The 22,246-nt window shown below is 34.2% G+C and overlaps 1 long non-coding RNA gene across 1 annotated transcript in view; it reads left to right on the top strand.

Moving 5' to 3' along the window:
- The window catches only part of LOC138702729 (uncharacterized), a 51,028-nt gene that overhangs the window by 6,000 nt on the left and 22,782 nt on the right, over positions 1-22,246 (top strand). The window lies entirely within an intron of this gene.

Genomic DNA, 22,246 nt, shown 5'->3' with positions numbered 1-22,246 from the left:
GATTTAGTAATGTCCTAATCAAATTTTATTCTCGTTCACATTTCGACAGTAGCATCGAATAACATTGTAACTGACATTTTGAAGAATTTGAGTTTTAAGCGTAGACCTGAACTTCTTATAACAGACTATCTGTGGTAAAATTATGATTAAAATCGGTTGGATTGTTGGGCAGTAATCACGCAATATTAAAATATTGTAACCAACAATTATATATTTTATACGTAGAATAATATTGTATGTCACTTACGAATTTTTCAAGTGTGTATTTTCGCAATAATGTTCTGTTTAAACTATTGTAAGTCACATACCATAGTCTTCATTGTAGGAAATGAATGAACAGTTAAAGCAGTATAATATATAGTTTTAAAGTATTGTATCTGCATTCTACAACAACATGTAGTTGTGTTATTTTATTCAGCCTTGTTTAAACGAGAAATAACGAGGGAAGAAACTGCAATGGAGCGAAGTAAGCGGATGTTACTTCTTGCGAAGGAGATGTATAAAGATGCAGATGAAAATTTTTCTGGTGAGTTTCATTTCGCTATATTTTATTGTTACTTACTATATAATGTGTTCTTGAAAACTTCAGCTTAAGAATGAAATACCCATAATAACTATCATGTGGCCAGTGTATGTTAGTGAGGTTATGTACTTGTGCGTTCTGAAGTGGGGTGCCGCTATTTTCCTTCAAGCATTATTACAGGCTTACCAACATACAAACCTTTAAATCTTCATAATCATATCCATGGCTATACTCAGGACACTGTATCATGTCTTAGCTTTCAAGTTGCATTGTAAAATATGATTTAATTTAAGTCAGCATAGTAATGGGTAAGGAATTGAAGGTCACAAATAGTTCTGACTGATATTATGATATGACAAGGAACACCTGTTTTCGCGAGTGATTCTTTTGACGAATTTCTTCTAATTGATTCAAGAGAGTTAAAATTGTTATAGGTATGAAATGTCTTTGAATCAGCAGAAATTCGTGGAAAAAAATCATTCACAAAAATCAGGTGTCCATTAAATTTCATAAATAGCTCCATTCATAAATAAAAATTGAGAAATTTCCCTTGCACCAATAATACAGGGGGATATTTCAGTATATGGTTCGTGTGGTCCTGGTTTTTTTTGTAATATTACGGAACAGTTAATATACACCTACCTACCTGTATTCTATAGTAGTTGTTCCTAATTCCAAGCTTGCACCTCAGTCTTGACATTTACGTTGAAGCTCAGTTAGTTCAGTAATAGTTTTAAATTTTAATTAAATAAACTTTTAGAAATGTGTTATATATTTTAAATTTTTTTAGATGAAAAAAGTGAGTCTTTAACATCCTCTCCAGCGCCTGAAATTTCCAGAGTATTACTAAACATTTGACGAGACTTGGATCTAAGTGAGGGCGAAGATTTTGATTAAGATGATTCATTGAGAGATCCAACGTTTACTCTCTCAAAAGAAACCGACAAAAGCTCATCTGATACAAATAGCGACACTATGGTAATTTAAATTAACCATCCCTATAACCTACATACTTCAGCTATAAAATTTAACATATTATGTTGACTTATAATATAGAAAAAACAACTTGATTTTATATTATATTTCATATTTAGAAACCATGTAGCTTAGGAGGAAGAGATAATGTTGTAAGTCATATCCTTTCTATTACAGGTTGGACCTAAAAAATTAAAAAAGAAAAAATATACCATACACAAATCACGTACAATCAGATGTTGTTGATGTAGAAGATCGTCGTACTACCACATATGAAAGTCCAATTAAGGAAATTATTTTGCCAGAAATCACTAACCAAAGCTTCCCAAGAGACAATATTGCGGTATGTTATAATTATATTGCAAAGAATTCTACTAATAGACAAGCCTTTGACATATTCATGATTCGCTTTTTCGATGTTACTAATTTCTTAAGAAAAAAATTATATACAGTAATGGGGAATACAATATTTTATTTTGGATCCCAGGTTGATCTCCAACAAATGGAAGTGGTACAAGAGCAAGATGTTTCTGATGATAACAGTAAATTACGTGTGCAACACATTGTATTTGACAATTCTACTTATAATATGCCCGTTCAGGATTTGAGTGAAGTTGACACAAGCGCAGAACAGATTTCGTTTGAAGACTCTGCGAATGCTGAAATTTCTAAGCAAAATAAAAAGAAACACGCAGGTAAGAAAACTAGTCCTGGTAGAAAGTGGAAAAAAAAAATGAAAGTAATTGGACGATCAATATTAAAAAAAGGAAAAGACATGAAGGATCAGAATATAATTCATCTACAGGAAAAATAATACAAGCAAGACAAATGGGACCAGGTTGCGCCTTAACATGTAGATATGGTTGCAAAAACAAGGTCACTCATGAAGACAGAGGAAAAGTTTTCAGTAGATTTTGGAGTCTTTCAGAACACACTAGAAAATGGGATTACATTACAAACAACGTAAGAAGAATTGAAAGGAAAAGAACAACAACTGCTTCGCCTAAAGTCGCTAGAAGACAGTTCACTTTTATTTACACTTTACCTGTTGGCAATGAAGAAAATAGTGTGCAGGTCTGCAAAACGATGTTCCTGCATTCCCTCGGCATAAATGACATGTGGGTAATGACAGCTATGCAGAAACTTGATAAAGGAACAGGAATAGTTTCCCCAGATAAACGAGGAAAACACAGAAACCGTGGAAATGCTGTGTCGGTGAGTGTGAAGGATTCCATACGACAACATATTTGTTCTTTTCCAGCTGTAGACTCCCACTATATCAGAAAAGATTCTACACGAAAATTTTTGGATGGTGATTTATCCATAGCAAAAATGTATAGACTATACAAAGAAAGGATAAACGAAAATGGTGGAGTATGTGCCACAGAGAGACAATACAGAGAAGTGTTTGTTAGGGAATTCAACATAGCCTTCTTTTTACCAAACAAAGACCAATGTGAAGAGTGTAATACTTACAGTATTGCAAGTGCAGATGTGAAGCTCAGTTTAGAAGATTCTCATGTTGGACATATAAAAAACAAAGATGTTGTAGGAGAAATGAAAGAATGTGATAAATTGAAAGCTCAGAATGACAAAAGTGTATGTGCGGCAGTTTTTGATTTGCAAAAAGTTCTTCAAACCCCTTATTCCGATGTTAGCATCTTCTATTACTTAAGAAAATACTCTACCTACAATTTTACATTCTATGATTTGGGAGAAAATAAAGGGTACTGTTTCATGTGGCATGAGTCCGTTGCAAAAAGGGGCTGCAATGAAATTGGTAGTTGCCTACTGAAGTGGATAGAAAGAAAGAAGAAAGAAAATGAAATATAAAGGAATTCATATTTTTCTCAGGTAACTGTTCAGGACAGAACAGAAACAGGTATATTTTTGCTCTTTATTTATTTATAAGCGAGAAGTTCAGTGTTAAAATTACACATAAATTTCTGGAAAAAGAACACACACAAAATGAAGCAGATTCAATACATGCTTTAATTGAACGAAGGAAAAAGGGACGAACAATATTTACACCTGAACAATGGATAATGCTAGTGAAAATGACTAAAACAAGACGTGGAAACCCATATGACGTAACTGAAATGGCACAAAGTGATTTTAAAAACTTGAAGTCTTTAATCACTTACGAAAAGGGCAACTGGAATTTGACAGAAGAAAAAGAAAAAGTAGTCTGGTTGAATGTTAAGCAAGTTAGAATTGTTCCAGAATTAGGAAAGAAGATATTCATAAAATACAATCATTTTGATGAGCATGAACATAGTATTGACATACAGCACAAAATCAGAGGAAGACGGAAATCTTGGAAGGATATCAATCTCAAATGTGCTTACACTGCTCCACTTCCCATCTCCCAAGGTAAACTGAATAATCTGATATTACTGTGTGATGAAAAACATCCCCACATTCCTCGCATTTATCATGGATTCTACAAGGGACTTAAAACCAGCGAAATTGCTGAAAATTGTGACAGTGATGAATAACTTTAAAATCAGTGGTATTGTGAAACATATTATTATATTATTGTAAATGTTTATGTACATTTATGTTTCTAGCAATGTAGTTACAATGTTTTTAACTGTAAACGGTGAAATTATTGTGCCTTCTTCCGCAAGCAACACTGTTGTATGTCACATACAATATTCTTAAAGGGAATTCGTGTTAAACTTTCAGTATTGTAAGTAACAATACGCATATAAGGAATGATGTCAGAGAAACGCTATCATTACAATAGAGTAGGACGTCCATTTCAATAACGAAAATGTCAACAAATGAGACCTAATTAAAAATCCTGATTTTTCACAACAATCCAAAGTTGTTTTTAATCCTACTGAAAAAGTTAATTTTGTCAGTTACAATGTTATTCGATGGTACCGTCGATTTGTGTACATCTTCATTTAATGTAGAAAATTAGTAGAACAATGTACCATTTGAAATTGTACCCCTATATTATTTTAGCAAAAAATGATTGTACAAATAATAGAAAATATAGTAAAGCGTACATTTTTGAAAAGGAAAAAATTATTGACTTATAAGGTATAAACATGATTGCCCTGTCTAATTATAAATTTACTTTTCAGGACTACAATATTGCTTCTTTATTTGTTCTGTATTTTGGGTTATATTTATAGAGTTGTTATGGTGTGTATTCTGTTATAATTATATTACCATATTAGTAATTTTATTGTGCAATCAGATTAATTTTAGGAAAAGTAGAGAATTTAACATTGAGATCCAATTGGCTTTCTAGATTTTGTGAAAGCATTTAAAAGAGTAAATATGAAAAGATTGATGTAAATTGTATGAAGTGATGATGTACAGTTCTCCAAATAAGCAATGAGAGGACTCTTGGTCGTCGAAAGTTAAAAGTTCTACAGCGTGGTTCATGCGATATTGACGTAGCCAGGAAGACATCTGGTCATACATGCGTAGGCCTATTTTCATCCTATTCCAAAGTACACACCAGTGCAAAATGTTATCAGTTGTCTATTTGTGGTGTAGGTCTCTTTTTATGTTCTTGATCGTTTACTTTTTATGAAAGTTTGAAAAATACCATGTAACATGAAAGTCATTCTCCAAAGTGGAAGAACAATGTTAATTTTGAAATTACAGATTTAGATCCACGGCAAAGAAAGCAAGAACATTGTAAGGACCACGACAAAGACAACAAGAACAAAGATCAGGACCACGATAGCATATTACAAGAAACATGACAAACACCACAACAAGGATTATGATAAATACCACTACATGGACCATGATAAGGAGTACAAGGACACTGTGGTTCTTGTCGTAGTCCTTATCCTGGTCTTTGCAATTCTAATAGTCTGTGTGGTCATATTTCTTAGTTGCTTGTACTGCAAGAAATCTGTGTCACTTTTTAGTTTCTTAAATTTTCGAAAGCCCTTGTCTCTTTGTCTCAGTGGCTGGATTTCAGTAGTCATTTAAGGAGCTGGAGATCCAACAATATGTCTAGTTTTTATCGGAGCATGTTTGTTAAAGTTTCGACTTTTTTCGTCTACTGTATGGAGAGTCCAAATATCACGACATGGCAGTAATAACAAATAAGAAATTAAAGAAGCGTCGTTAATATGCCACAGTTCCCTATACTGAATGCGTTTTGATGTTGCCTTAGGACACTGCAATGAAAATTTCACAAATATAATTGCAGAAATTCCGGTGCTGATAGTTATCTATGCGTTATTATTTTGTGGGATTTGTATTTGCTCTGATATCTAGTAGTGTTTCTGCAGTTTCTGTGTGATGAGTGGGTTGGAGAGGTAGAAATGACGTATATTCTAAATCGAGCCTAATCTATTTTTTGCAGTTCTTCAAAACATCTCTTTCTGTATAAAGGGCGGGTGCCTGAACCCAATCGTTCTCCTTGTGTAGAGTAAAGTGTGTTTTGAAGGTCAAAATTCCTTTATTTTCAAATTTTGCTGGCCCGTACCGTCAATATACCTGGAGGCATAGGATTGTCCTTTACACTACAGATAGATTTCGAGGAGCTCTATTCAACGGTACTATTGGCTTTATACTCACTGCGCATACGGCGCAGTTATGGGTGCGAGAAAGTTGACGGAATAGAGGTATTTTTTTCTCGAAAATCAGCTTGTGTTCGGGATTCTCACTTGGATGCTACTGTATCTGAGGAGAGTCAATGGGGAATACAACACCGCATCCCTTTCCTCGACATTGCCATTATTTCAGGAAATAAGAGACAGAAACCTTTTAGGTTGGTAAAAAAAAAGGCTAGAAAGAAGATCCTTGGATTTGTTCGAGTTCAATGGTGATTAGTAGTAAAGATGCGGGAATGCTACAGTTAAAAGGGTGGGTGTCCTTATCCCAGTTGTTCTCCTTGTGTAGTGTAAAGTGTGTTTTGGAAAGTCAAAATTGCAATTTCTTTTTTAAATTTGCCGTCCATATGCCTTGGGGCAGAAGCTTGTCCTTTACACTACAAATAGAGTTCAAGGAGCTCTATTCAACGGTACTATCGGCTTTGCTCTCGCTGCACATAGGGCGGAGTTATGGGGGCGAGAATGTTGTCGGAATAGGGATGCAATGGGCAATACAACACTGTATGCCATTCCTCGATATCGCCATTATTTCCGGAAATTAGAGACGGAAACCTTTTATAATAATAATAATAATAATAATAATAATAATAATAATGATTTATTTTAGATGGTAGAGTTAAGGCCGTAAGGCCTTCTCTTCCACTCAACCAGCAAAAAGTATGCATATATATGCATGAACTTACAAAGAATTCAACAATTTGATTTATATGAGAGTTACATGTATCATCATCATCATCATCATCATCATCCATAGCGCTACAGCCCGAATCGGGCCTCGGCTTCCTTAAGAATTCTTCTCCATCGGTCTCGATCTTTAGCCACCGTCCACCAGTTCTTCACTCCAAGCCTCTTAATGTCGTCCATAACACAGTCCATCCATCATAGCTTTGGCCTTCCAACTCTTCTTCCTCCAGCAATCCCATATTCCATAACCTTCCTAGGTATTTCACATTCATCCATTCTCTTAACATGCCCTGCCCATCTCAGACGAGCAATCTTAACAGATGTTATTATATCGGGAGACTCATAAAGCTGGTATAATTCGTTATTATATCTTATTCTCCAAGTTTCACCATCCCTTACAGGTCCAAAAATCCTTTGCAATATCTTCCTTTCAAATGCAACCAATTTAAATTTATCCCTTTCACTAAGAAGCCATGTCTCTGTGCATAGGTCAACACTGGTTTTATTAGGGTCTATATAGTGAGTTACAAGTATACAAGAATTATTTACAAATTAAACAACATAATACTATGAACTATTAATTAAACACTGAAATACAAACTGTATAGCAGAATTAAGCTAAAACACATAGAATGTTGATATATTTCAAATAATGTTAGATAATAGAAAGATATTATTATGAGACAATTTTGAAAATACAGCACTATCAGGATGATGTCTAAAGAAAGAAGTAACAATGTAATCAGTGATAGTTTAAATCAATATAATTGGAGTGAAATACTAAGAAGATTATCTTTTAAGCTGTTTTTAAAAGTGTTTATTGTCTTGCAGCCCCTAATACTTTGTGACAAGGAATTCCATTGTCACGAGGAGGATACTGTAAAAGATGATGAATAACAAGATGTTCTGTGAAGAGGTATACTTAACGTGCCACAGATAAGTGATCTGGTATTTACGTCGTGGTTAGAGTATAGATAAGAGAAACGAGACGAAAGGTAACTTGGTGTTGAGGTGTGCAGAATTCGAAAGAGTAAAGATAAACAGTGTAAAGTTCTGCATTCTTTAAGTCGGAGCCATGAAAGACTTGCGAAGAACGGTGATATGTGATCATATCGTCGGATGTTGCATACGTATCTGACGCACATATTCTGAACTCACTGTAACTTGACTGACAGTTCAGAACTTAGGTAACTTAACAAAATGTCACGATAATCGAACTGCGGCATTACTAGGGTTTGTACTAGGGTAAGTTTTAGTTGCTGGGGCAAGAAATTTCTCAAGCGACTCAAACAGTGAATGGAGGAACAGATTCTTTTATCGTTTCTTTAACTTGAAAATTCCAATTTAGATTATTATGAAAAAAGAAGCCAAGATTTTTTTACGACAGATGAATAAGGGATTAGCGTGTTGTTTGGGTGGGTATAAAAATAATGCTAGAAAGAAGTGCATTGGATTTGCTCGACTTTAATGGTGATTACTAGTAAAGATGCAGGGATGCTACAGTTAAAAGGGCGGGTGTCTGAGCCCAATCGTTCTCCTTGTGTAGAGTAAAGTGTGTTTTAGAAGGTCAAAATTTAAATTTTTTGAAAATTAGCCCGCCTGTACCGTCCATATGCCTGGGGTCAGAGGCTTGTTCTTTACACTACAGATAGAGTTCGAGGAGCTCTATTCAACGGTACTATCGGCTTTGTTCTCACTGAGCATAGAGTGGAGTTATGGCGGCGAGAATGTTATCAGAATAGGGGTATCTTTGGTATCTTTTTCTCGAAAATCAGCTTGTGTTCGAGATTCTCATTTTGATGCTACGGTATAAGAATGCAGGGATGCTACTCCTTGTATAGAGTAAAGTGTGTTTTGGAAGGTCAAAATTACGATTTTTTTTAAATTTGCCATCCTGATGGATGGATGGATGGATGGATGGATTGGATAGATTGGATGAATGGATTGGTAGATAGATTGGATGGATGCATAGATTTGATGGATGGATGGATAGATTAAATGGATGGATGGATGGATAGATAGATAGATTGGATGGTTGAATGGATGGATTAGTAGATGGGATGGATGGATGGATAGATGCATGGAGAGATACTTTGGAGGGATGGATGGATGGTTAGATGGATTGGACGGATTGATGCATAGATAAATTGGATGGAGGGATAGATAAATTGGATGGATGGATGGATAGATAGATAGATAGATAGATAGATAGATAGATAGATAGATAGATAGATAGATAGATAGATAGATAGATAGATAGATAGATAGATAGATAGATAGATAGATAGATAGAATGGATGGATGGGTAGATAGGATGGATAGATAGATTGGATGGATGGTTGGTGTTAGGATTTATAGATTGGATGGATGGATAGGTAGATTAATTGCATGGATTGATGACTAGGAGGATTGGATGGTTGGATAGATTGGATGGATGGGAGGATAGGTAGATTGGATGGACGGATAGATTGATTAGATGGATAGATAGAGTGGATGGATGGATGAATTAACTGTATATATGGTTGCATAGATAGATTGAATTAATGGATTGATAGATATATTGGAAGAATAGATGTATACTGTATAGATGTATAAATAGATTGAATGGATGGATCAATAGATTGGATGAATGGATGGATGGATAGGTAATTGGGATGGATGGATGCATGGATAGATAGTTTGGATGGTGGATGGATGGTTAGATGGATTGGATGGATAGATGGAATGGATGGATGCATGGATAGATAAATTGGATGGAGTCAGGGATAGATAGATAATTCTATTCTATCTATTCTATCTATCTATTCTATTCTATCTATCCATTCTATCCTATGCTATTCTAAGTATTTGATCCTATTCTGTTCTATGTATTCTATCCTATTCTATCTATTTTATTCTATCTGTTCTATCCTATTCTATTCTATCCTATTATTATCTATATATTCTATGCTATTCTATTCTATCTATTCTATCTTATTCTATTCTATCCTAATCTATTCTATCCTAATCTATCCAAACGTATTCTATCTTATCCTATTCTATTCTATTCTATCTGTTCCATCCTATTCAATCTATTCTATCCTATTGTATTCTATCTGTTCTATCCTATACTGTCTATTCTAGCTATTTCCTATTCTATTCTCTCTATTCTATCCTATTCTCTTCCATACAGGGTATTTAAAAAATACGGGGCATAATTTCAGGTATGTATTTCCCACATGTAGACAATCAAAATAATTCATTACAACATGTGTCCGGAAATGCTTTATTTCCGAGTTATGGCCTTCACAACATTGAAATTCACCGGAACGTTTTTCTTTCCGCAGGTTGTCGCCGTCAAAGGAGACATTAAGAGGGCACTCTGACAGTTCATTCCAAGGCGAAGGTTACATTCAGTGTTGTGTAGGCGTTAGACTGTGCGACATGTATTCAAATCAAGAGCTGGCAGAGATACACTTCATGTACGGCAAGGCTGACGGCAAGGCTGACGGCAATGCTGCGCTGGCTCGTCGTCGTTTGTACCAGGAGAGGTACCCACAGCGACAATGTCCAGATCGGAAGACATTTGTACAGTTTCCCTGGAAAAGGATGAGACGATTGAATATTCCTAAGTCTCAGATGTAAGACATGAATATTCCTAAGTCTCAGATGTAAGACACTGCGCATGATCGGAGACCAGAGCACCGATACACAAGATAACGAATATTGAGTTACTTAAATTCAGGCTATTTGGTTTGTTACTAGCATCGTTCCGAAATTCAATTAAAAACTGCAAAAAATATGATAATATTACGTAAATAAAAGATAAATATATACATAAATCGTGTATTTAAATCGACAATGGACCTTCATGACTAGATCGACACTCCGCACAGAAAGGAAAGCTTTCATGTCGTTTCCATAGCTCAGACGGTAAGACTTCTGCGTGTTGTGTAGAAGAGTGCGAGTTCGATTCTTAGTCTACACAACAATTTTTTTTTGTCTAAATAACGTTGAAATAGCTAAGTCACGTTGAAATATAGTTTTACAAAGTCCTGAGATTAATTGTTAATTAGATTAGATTAGATTTATTTATTTAACCTGGTAGAGATAAGGCCGTCAGGCCTTCTCTGCCCCTCTACCAGGGGATTACAACTATAACATGAACAATAAGATTACAATTAATATTAAATTTACAATTACAATTACAATAAAAATTAAAGTACGACAAGAATACCTGATTAATGAAAGCTAGACATTTTATCATAGAAGTTAAGAACAAAGAATATTTTTGTATTTACTAAATTACAAATTAAACCTACAATAACAAAATTCTATAGTGATGAAATTACCGGATATTGAGATATTTTGTGGTAGATTAAAAGAACTATTTACAAGAAACCATGTCTGAACGAGTGTCAATTACTGACCAAGTGCCTAGTAAGTTTGCGTTTGAATTCAATTTTATTTCGACAGTCCCTGATGCTAGCAGGTAACGAATTCCAGAGTCTTGGCAGGGCTATTGTGAAAGAGGATGAGTATGAGGAGGTGCGATGGGATGGTATCGTTAGTATTGTTTCATGGCGAGAGCGTGTGTTCAGATTGTGGTGGGAAGAAAGGTAAGTGAAGCGAGACGACAGGTACGAAGGAATAGAAGAGTTCAAGATTTCGAAGAGAAAGAGAAGTGAATGTAAATTTCTTTTCTTATCTAGTTTAAGCCAACCTATTGCTTCCAGGGATGGGGTAATATGATCATATTTACGAACATTGCTTACAAAACGTACACACAAATTATGAGCACGTTGAAGTTTCATTTTGTTGTCGCTGGAAAGGTCAGTCAGTAAAATGTCAGCATAGTCAAAATAGGGAAATACAAGGGTCTGCACAAGGGACTTTTTTAAGCAAGAGGGAAGATGAACATTTATCCTTTTTAGCACATGAATAATAGAATATACTTTTCTGCAGGTTTCTGTGATTCGCATGTCCCAGTTGAGATTATTATCCATGTGAATGCCAAGATTTTTTACCGAAGAACTGAAAGGGATATGCACTGTACTTACTTTAACGGGGGAAATGTCGAGGTGCTTTACAGCGTCGGTTTGCCGTTTGTGTCCTAATATGATTGCTTGTGTCTTTCCAGGATTGATATTAAGATGGAATTTCTTTGTCCATGTCACAATCGAGTCAATGTCTTTGTTCAATTTATCTATAGCGTCATTTATTCGATCTAAGCGGGAAGAGATGTAGCATTGAAGGTCGTCAGCATACAAGTGATAGTTACAATGCCTTACATGAGATGTAATATCACTGACATATATTGTGAACAACAATGGTCCGAGTACCGAACCCTGTGGTATACCTGATGTTATGTTAAACCAGGAAGAGCTTCGATTCCCGGATACAACACATTGTTGTCTTTCCCGTAAGTAGGATTCGAACCAACTCACAGCAGTCTCTGACAAATGCAGATTTCTCAATTTATGGGTGAGCAGGTCGAAATTTACAGAGTTGAAAGCTTTGCTAAGGTCAAGAAGTGTTAGTATTGTTACTTTATTAGAGTCGATTGCTTCACGAATGTCTTCTGTCACTTTAAGTAGAGCAGTGCTTGTGTTGTGTCCAGCTCTGAAACCTGACTGATACTTGTCGAATAGTTTGTGTTCGTTCATGTAGTTAGTAATTTGTCTGTGTACGATTCTTTCCAGTGCTTTTGATATGGCTGGCAGGATACTGATTGGTCTATAGTCGTTCGGGTCAGTGGGAACTTTGACTTTTGGAAGAGGAAGAACGAAAGCTTGCTTCCATATTTTAGGGAAAGTTGAAGTGATTAAGGAACTATTGAATATGTGTGCAATTGTAGGTATTACTATGTCTTGTATTTTCTGTATGAGTAATATGCTAATGTTGTCTGGCCCTTGAGCTTTCGTCTTGATGCGTTGGATGGCTTTCATTGCGTCAATAGGAGTGACGTCAGTAAAATAGAATTTAATGATCGCAAACAATACAAAATTACAAGTTATAATATTATAAACGTTAATCTAATGAATGCATTTATACACACACATATATACAATGTAAATGCATATATATTAAAAACTAACAATTAAAATGAAATTAAAATAATATATAATAATAGACAAACTTTTACAAAGGTTTAGAGTCCTTAGGCTATGTCATTTGTTGAGTAATTATTACAATAATTTATTAATAGCTTTCCCATATGTGTAAGAAATGCACTCGCACAAAACAATTTTTGTTAAAAGTATGGCTTTGGATTATTTCATTCTCACCCCTGCAGTTAATTTTAACTATTTTATCTACGTGTTTGCATTCAATTTTATTCATGTTATGATTGAATGTATAAGCACTGTTGCAGTTATTGACTAATTACATATATTAATAATAATTATTAAATACATCTGTTAAGTAACCAATTGCAGTATCTTTTGCAAAATCTTGAATGTTTAAGTTGTCAATAATATTTCTGTACTATATACTATAATACGTTAAAAGAATTTGCAATAGATTTGGGATCCTCTACTTTATAATCATTGGTTTTAATGAAAAAATATTTTCTTTCTTAGGATATCTACAAGTTTAAATTTAATAATATTACGAATAGGTTTAATTGCATTATCTGAATTTTGTACTTTTCTACTCAAATATATTCTATTTCCCTCTTTCATAATTTTTGATAAATTACGCTGTACTTCTTGCAGTATTTAAGAACATGAATATCATTACATTGCAACTCATTACATATAGATTCTTCTTTTTAATACATGAGATTTTGAAGTCCCTGCGTTATCTACATGTTTTAACTTTTGAATTTTTTCACAACATTGAGTGGAGAACATCCACTGAAGTGATTATGAAATTAAGTGAAAAATTCAGTATATTTACTCTTAATATCAGTAGTACCAGTATCATATATTTTTTTCCAAGATTCATTTTGTAGACATAAATGTAAATAATCACTAGATACAGCAATTACGATCCTTTCTTAGTTTTTAAATTAATATTTTGAAATTGTTCAGTGACATTGGAAACACATAGGATTTGTTTATCATGGTCAGACAAGCCATTGATTATAGGTTCTGTCGAATAGGAATTCAGTCTAATTCTGTGTACAAAACGTTTATCAATGGCTGTGTTACTTCAGCTTGTATGCTATGGGAAAATGACCCTACGAATAAGGTTTCCAGTTTCAAGGAGTGAATTTAATTTACTTTTACGGAAAAGTTCCGAGAGATAATCTATGTTTATGTCACTACAGATCACAAATTCCATATGAGATTTCTAAAGTCTTTTCTTTACGAATTCAATGTTGGCTATAAATATTAATAAATAATGTAAGAAATATGAATGATTGTAGTTATAAGTCTGATTTACATTATAAAAAGCAAGAAGTTACATTCCTCAGCAAGATTCGAACTTTCGATGTTTGGTTTTGTCATCCAACGCACAACCACGGATCTATTCAATGCTTATGTTAATAACATACAATTTAGCTGTAGCAATGTGGTGTCATAACTTGGGGTTTGTTTATTTAATGTAATTAGATTTAATTTGATTAGTTTCGCAACAATTGGACTTCCTGTTATATCCTGTTATTTAGATATTTAATTTAGGGTTGATTTATTAACTCTTACTATGCAAGATGCCTTTTATTTCAATAATTCTATATCATGCTAAATAGTCATTGTCTACACTAAAGTATTATCGTCATCTCTCATTTCTCATCGTAATGGTGAACCGACGTGACATGAGACAGCGAGTTATAGCTCTAGTTGAGGCTGGATATGGGGCTAGATCTGCTGGCCATTTGGTCGGTGTTCCTGGAAGTACAGCCGCGAGATGGGTTCATCGTTACCAAAATTTTGGGGAGGTCGAAAATCGCCCTATTCCTGGGCATCCGCGGATTTCTTCATTGGAAGAGAATGCTCTTTTATTCGAGACAGTTCGACAGGGCCCCTTTCTGACTGCTAACGAAATAAGAGCAGCATCTAACTTTCCCGGCTCTTCACAGACTGTGATCAGCAGGTTGAGGAACTGCGGTATTAGGAGCCGGAGGGCTGCGCAAATGGAAATATTGGGGGAAGCACAAGCTGTCGACCGTCTTGCCTTCGCTACCAATCAAGTGGATTTCGATTGGAGAAATGTAATTTTCTCCGACGAAACAACCATCTCGAGTGATTACGAAGGTCCTGTCCGTGTCTATCGTGAGGATGGTCTCTGACATGATCAGCGCTATGTGCACCGACGTGAAAGATCGGGGCGCTTTAGCATATCGTGTTGGGGGTGGATGTCTTACGATGGACCTGGCGTTATAGAACGCATCGATGGCCAGTTTAATGCGGAAACTTACGAGCACATTCTGGAAAATATATTCCTTCCCTCCGCCCGGGAACGTTTTCCCGAAGGAACATTGCTGTTCCAGCAGGATAACCATCCCGTGCACTATGCTGCAAGCATTCAAAGATGGTTTCAAAGGAGACCCGAGATCGAAATCATTAATTGGCCTCCGAAGTCACCTGATTTGAATGTCATCGAAAATTTATGGGCGGAATTGAAAAAGAGAAGGATAGCCACCTATGCCCACCGACGCCCTCGAAATCGAGACGAATTGTGGGATCAAGTTGTTGACACCTGGGAAGATCTCGCCGGGGATCAGAACTTATTCCACAATCTCGTGACATCCATGCCGGATCGACTTAGAGCTGTAATAGAAGCTGATGGCATGTGGACAAGATTTTAAGTTAACAGGTCTCTTTTTGTTTCTTATGATTTTTGTTTGAGGAAGAATACTTTTAACTTCCAAGTAAGATTTATTTTTTTTGACGAGGTTCAGCCCACTTGTAAGACCCAGAAATTGGGCATAAATTATTCCATATTTTTCGACAAATTAGACAGTCGAGGAACTCTGAACAAATTAATTACACCTCAATAAAAAAAAAGTTTTACCTGGGATCGAACACGAGACGTTTCGGTTATACAATGGAACCGGCACGCTACTAAATGAGCTACCGAGACAAGACAGTGATAGCAGCAGTCCAGAATGTAGATCCCTTAGCAGGCATTTGCCATTCGGTACAGTGAAGCAATGATATTTTGGGACTCGAGCTATGTTGTGAAATCCTGGCCTTAAATGGCAGTGTTATTCGTGATCCTTATTCTGGTCCTTGTCCTTGTGGTCCTTGTAACAATTCTTGTTCTATTTGTCATGGTACTTATTGTTATACGTCGATATCGAGTGAACCGCGCTGTAGAACTTTAACTTCCGACGACCAAGAATCGTCTCATTCTTTTTCAGGGTAACTGTACGTCTCCATTACTGTCTGTGCAAGTATGGAAAATTTAACTCTCCTGGTTTGGGAAGGGGATGACCAAGATCTACAACTCCAGAAGTACAGGAGGAGATTCTGGAGGCTGTGAACATGACTCCTTCTATCAGCACAGGAAGGGTAGCGTTGCAAGTCAATGTTCCTCATACGACTGTCTGGAGACTGTTGAAAGAGTATCAATTGTATCCTTATCATTTGCAACGTGTACAGGCCCTGTCACCAGCAGATTACCCTGCACGAGTTAGGTTCTGTCAGTGGTTCTTGCAGCAGTGTGGTGTAAATCCGAACTTTCCTGCCTTAATATTATTTACAGATGAAGCACAGTTCACACGAGATGGCATAACAAATTTCCACAATCAGCATGTATGGGCATATGAAAACCCACGTGCAACTGTTCCATCTCATCACCAGGTGCGGTTCTCCCTCAACATGTGGGCCAGTATCATTGGTGATCGATTAGTTGGACCCCATGTACTTGTAAACAGACTTACGGGGCAGGCGTACACAAACTTCCTGGAAATCACCATACCTCATGTTTTAGAAGACACTCCACTGATCAATCGTCAACACATTCACTTCTTGCATGATGGTGCTCCTGCACACTTCAGTCATACAGCTCGCCGGTACTTGGATCGAAGGTTTCCTGATCGATGGATAGGTAGAGGTGGCCCAATTGCTTGGCCTCCACGCTCACCTGATCTGAACCCTCTCGATTTCTACTTGTGGGGCCATTTAAAATCATTGTTTATTCATCTCCGGGGTCTGATTTGGAATCCCTTCGGAATCGAATTGTGGCATGTCCTGAGGACATACGCAATACTCCTGGAGTTTGGGATCGCGTTCGCAGGTCAATGAGACATCGATGTGAGGTCTGTATTCAAGCAGGAGGTGGACATTTTGAACATCTTCTGTAATGACAACGACCTGCGGAAAGAAAAACGTTCCGGTGAATTTCAATGTTGTGAAGGCCATAACTCGGAAATGAAGCATTTCCGGACTCATGTTATAATGAACTACAGTAGAACCTCTATTATCCGTGGTAATGAAGGGGATGGACTGAACGGTTGATCGAAAAAATCGGATAATCCGTACAATGAGAAGATTTCGTTATTTCCTCCATGGTCTTGTATTTAACTCGCTAGGTAGTGGCTCAGAAGTTCGCTAATTTAAGTGTGGTTGTCAACGACGGGTTTTTAAGGAGCAGGGAAGCCCTTTGTAATGACTGTCTCAGGAAAGATAGGAATAAAGGAGGACTCATGTTGTAGATTTACATAATTTTTATACTTTATCCTTGTTTTTTTATTAAATTGCGCAGTTGTAACTCCAATCTCGTATTCTCATGCGCCACAGTTTCTCTTTCCCAAACCATTCAATTATTTCCATTTTTTTCGACACTTGGCACAACACGTTTTCTGTTATCATCCGTGGAAGACATTTTATATACAAGTTATATTATAGAACGGCAATTTGAACAGTAGACAATGTTGTGTTACGATAAAGGCTTGTAATAATACTCTCTGACAAAAACATGTAGTACCTACTTGCACAAAACAGTACTTCATATAAGTTATTTATTTCTGAAGGGGAAGAAGAGCGAGAAATAGACAGTCGGATAATCCGCCAATCGGTTAATAGGGTGACGGATAATTGGGGTTCTACTGTATTTTGATTGTCTACATGTGGGAAATACATACCTGAAATTATGCCCCGTAATTTTGAAACACCCTGTATATTCTGTCCTATTCTATCTATTCTACCCTATTCTATTCTATCCATTCTTCCCTACCCTATTCTATCTATTCTACCTATTCTATTCTATATATTCTACCTATTATATTCTATCTATTTCACCTGTTCTATTCTATCTAATGTATCCTATTCTATTCTATCTATTCTATGCTATTCTATTCTATCTATTCTATCCTATTGTAATTGATCTATTATATCATATTCTATTCTATCTATTCTATTCTATCTACTCTATCCTTTTCTATTCTATCCTAATCTATTCTATCCTATTCTATTCTAACTTATTAAATTCTATCCTAATCTATTTTATTCTATTCTATTTATTCTATCCTATTCTATCTATTTATCCTATCCTATTCTATCTATCTATTCTATCCTATTGTCTATCTATTCTATCCTGTTCTATTTTATCTATACTATCCTGTTCTATTCTATCCTGTTCTATTCTATCTTTTCAAACCTATCCATTCTATCTAGCTAATCTATCTATTCTATTCTATCTATCTACTCTTATCAAATTTATCTTTCCTATTCTATCTATCCAATCTATCCTATTCTATCTAATCTATCTATTCTAATCTATTCTATCTATTTTGTGTATTCTATGCTATTCTTTTCTATCTATTCTATCCTATTCTATTCTAAGTTTTCTATGCTATTCTATCCCATTCTATCTATTCTATCCCATTCTATTTTATTTATTCCATCCTATTCTATGATATCTATTGTACTCTACCTATTATATCCTATTCTATTCTACATATTCTGTCCTATTATATTCTATCCTATTCTATTCTATCTTATTCTATTCTATCTGTACTATCCTATTCTATTCTATTTATTCAATCTAATGTATTCTATCCTAAGCTATTATATCCTAACATATTCTATCAATTCTACCCTATTCTATTCTATCTATTCTGTCCTACTCTATTCTATATATTCTATCCTATCCTATTCTATCTTATTCTATTCTATCTATTCTATCATGTCTATCTATGATATCCTATCTATTCTATCCTATTCTATCTAACTATTCTGTCCTATTCTATCTATCTATTCTATCCTGTTCAATTCTATTCTATCCTCTTCTATTCTATCTATTCTATCCTGTTCTATCTATCCTATTCTATCTATCCAATCTATCATATTCTATCTCTTTTAATCTATCTATTCTATTTTATCTATCTATTCTATTTAAACTATACCATCTAATCTATTCCATGTATTCTATTCTATCTATTCTATACTATCTATCCATTCTATCGTATGCTATTCTAACTATTCTATCCTATTCTATTCTATGTATTCTATACTATTCTATTCTATCTATTCTATCCTATTCTCATCTATTCTGTCCTCTGTATTCTATCCTATTCTATTCTAATCTATTCTATTTTTATCTATTCTATTCTATATATTCTATCTTATTCTATCCTAATCTATTATATCCTATTCTATTACATTCTATACTAATCTATACTATTCCGTCTCTATTCTATCTATCTATTCTATCCTATCCTGTCTATTCTATCGTATTCTCTTCTAGCTATTCTATCCTATTCTATCTTTCTAATCCTATCTATCTATCTATCTATCTATCTATCTATCTATCTATCTATCTATCTATCTATCTATCTATCTATCTATCTATCTATCTATCTATCTATCTATCTATCTATCTATCCTATTCTGCCTACCCTATTCTATGCAATCTATTCTATTCTATATAATCTATATTATCTATTCTATCTATACTGTTCTATGTATTCTATCTATCCTATTCTAACTATTCTATTCAATATATTCTACTCTATTTACTCTATCTACCTATTCTATCTACCCTATTCTATATATTCTATTCTATCTATTCTACCCATTTCTATTCTATCTATTTTATTCTATCTATTCTATCCTATTCTAATCTCTTCTGTCCTTTGCTATTCCATCTATTCTATCTTATTCTATTATATCTACTCTATTCAATCTAATCTATTCTATCATATTCTATTATATTCTATTCTATCCTAATCTATTTTATCTGTTGTATCCTATGCTATTCTATCTATTGTATCCTATTCTATTCTATCTATTGTATCCTACTGTATTCTATCTATTCTATCCTATTCTATTTATTCTATCCTATTCTATGCTATCTATTCTGTCCTATTCTATCTAACTATTCTATCCTACTTTGTCTATTCTCTCCCGTTCTATTATATCTAGTCTATCCTGTTCTATTTTATCTATTCTATCCTATTCTATCTATTCAATCTAATCTATTCTATCCTATTCTATCCTATCCTACTCTATTCTATCCTAACCTATTCTATCATTGCTATCCTATTGTATTCTATCTATTCTATCCTATTCTATGCTATCTTTTCTATCTATTGTATTCTATTATATTCTATTCTGTTATATTCTATCCTATTCTATATATTCTATCCCATTCTATTCTATCTATTCTAGTTCATCTATTCTATCTATTCTATTCCATCTATTCTGTTCTATCTATTCTACTCTATTCTATCTACCTATTCTATCCCATTCTATCTATTCTATCCTGTTCTATTCTATCTATTCTATCCTGTTCTATTATATCTATTCTATCCTATTCTATTCTATCTTATCTAACCTATTCTATATCTATTCTATTCTATCTATTCTATCCCATTCTATTCTATATATTCAATCCCATTCTATTCTATCCTATTCTAATCTATTCTATCCTATTCTATTCTATCTTATTCCATTCTATCTATTGTATCCTATTCTATTCTATCTATTCAGTCTAATCTATTCTAACCTATTCTATTCTATCCTATTCTAATCTATTCTATCCTAACCTATTCTATCTATTCTATCCTATTCTATCTATCCTACCCTATTATATTCTATCTATTCTATCCTATTCAATTCTACCCTATTCTATCTATTTTATTCTATCCCATTTTATATATTCTATCCTATTATGTCCTATTCTCTCTATCTATTCTATCCTGTTCTATCCTTCCTATCCTATTCTATCTTTTTAATCCTATCCAGTCTACTTATCTATTCTATCTATTCCATTTATCTGCTCTATCTAATTTATATCCTATTCTATCTATCCAATCTATTTAGCCTATTGTATCTAATCTATTCTATCTAATCTATTTTATCTATTCTATCTATTATATTCTATTTATTCTATTCTATCTATTCTATCCATCTATTCTATTCTATTTATCTATTCTATATATTCTATGCTATTCTATTCCATCCTATTCTATCTATTCTATCATATTTTATTCTATCTATTCTATCCTATTCTAATCCATCTATTCTATCCCATTCTATCTATTCTATCCTACTCTATTCGATCTATTGTATCCTATTCTATTCTATCCTATTAGCTTCTATCCTATTTTATTCTACCCCATTTAATTCTATAGTATTCTATTCTATACTATTCTATTTATTCTATCCTAAACTATTTATTCTAACCTATTCTATCTATTATATCCTGTCTTGTTCTATCTATTCTATCCTGTTCTAATCTATCTATTCTACCTTTCTAATCCTATGCATCCTATCTATTTTATCTATCTATTCTATTCCATCTATCTGTTCTATCTATTCTAACTAAGCTATTCTATCCTATTCTATACTAATCTATTCTATCCTAATCTATCCTAACCTATTCTATCTATTTTATCCTATTCTACCCTGTTCTATCTAGGCTAACCTATTCTATTGTATCTGCTGTATCTATTCTAAGTATTCTATCCTATTTTATTCTAGGTATTCTATCCTATTCTGTTCTCTCTATTCTATCCTATTCTCTTCTATCTATTCTGACCTATTCTATCTAATCTACCCTATTCTATTCTATCTATTCTACCCTAATCCATTCTATCTATTCTACCTTATACTATTCTATCCATTCTTCCCTACTCTATTCTATCTATTCTACCTATTCTGTTCTATCTATTCTACCTATTCTAGTCTATCTATTCTACCTATTCTATTCTATCCTATTCTAAACCATCTATTCTATCCTATTTTATTCTATCCTATTCTATTCTATCCCATTCTATTGTATCCTGTTCTTTTGTACCCTAACCTATTCTATCTATTCTATACTATTATGTCTATTCTATCCTGTTCTATTCTATCTATTCTATCCTGTTCTGTACTATCTATACTATCTTTCTAATTCTATCCTTCCTATCTATCTATTCTTTCTATCTATTCTATCTATCTATTCTATCTATCCTATTCTATCTATGTAATTTTTCTATTCTATCTAATCTATTCTATCTATTCTATTCTTTTATTTCTATCGTAATCTATCTTAACCTATTTTATTTTATCCTATTCTATTCTATCTATTCTATACTATTCTCTCTATTCTATCC

The sequence above is a fragment of the Periplaneta americana genome, chromosome 7 (genome assembly GCF_040183065.1).
Source record: "Periplaneta americana isolate PAMFEO1 chromosome 7, P.americana_PAMFEO1_priV1, whole genome shotgun sequence".
In the NCBI taxonomy this organism is placed as follows: Eukaryota; Metazoa; Arthropoda; class Insecta; order Blattodea; family Blattidae; genus Periplaneta; species Periplaneta americana.
Note: the sequence above shows the minus strand (reverse complement) of the source record. Positions and strands in the feature narration are given on the sequence as shown.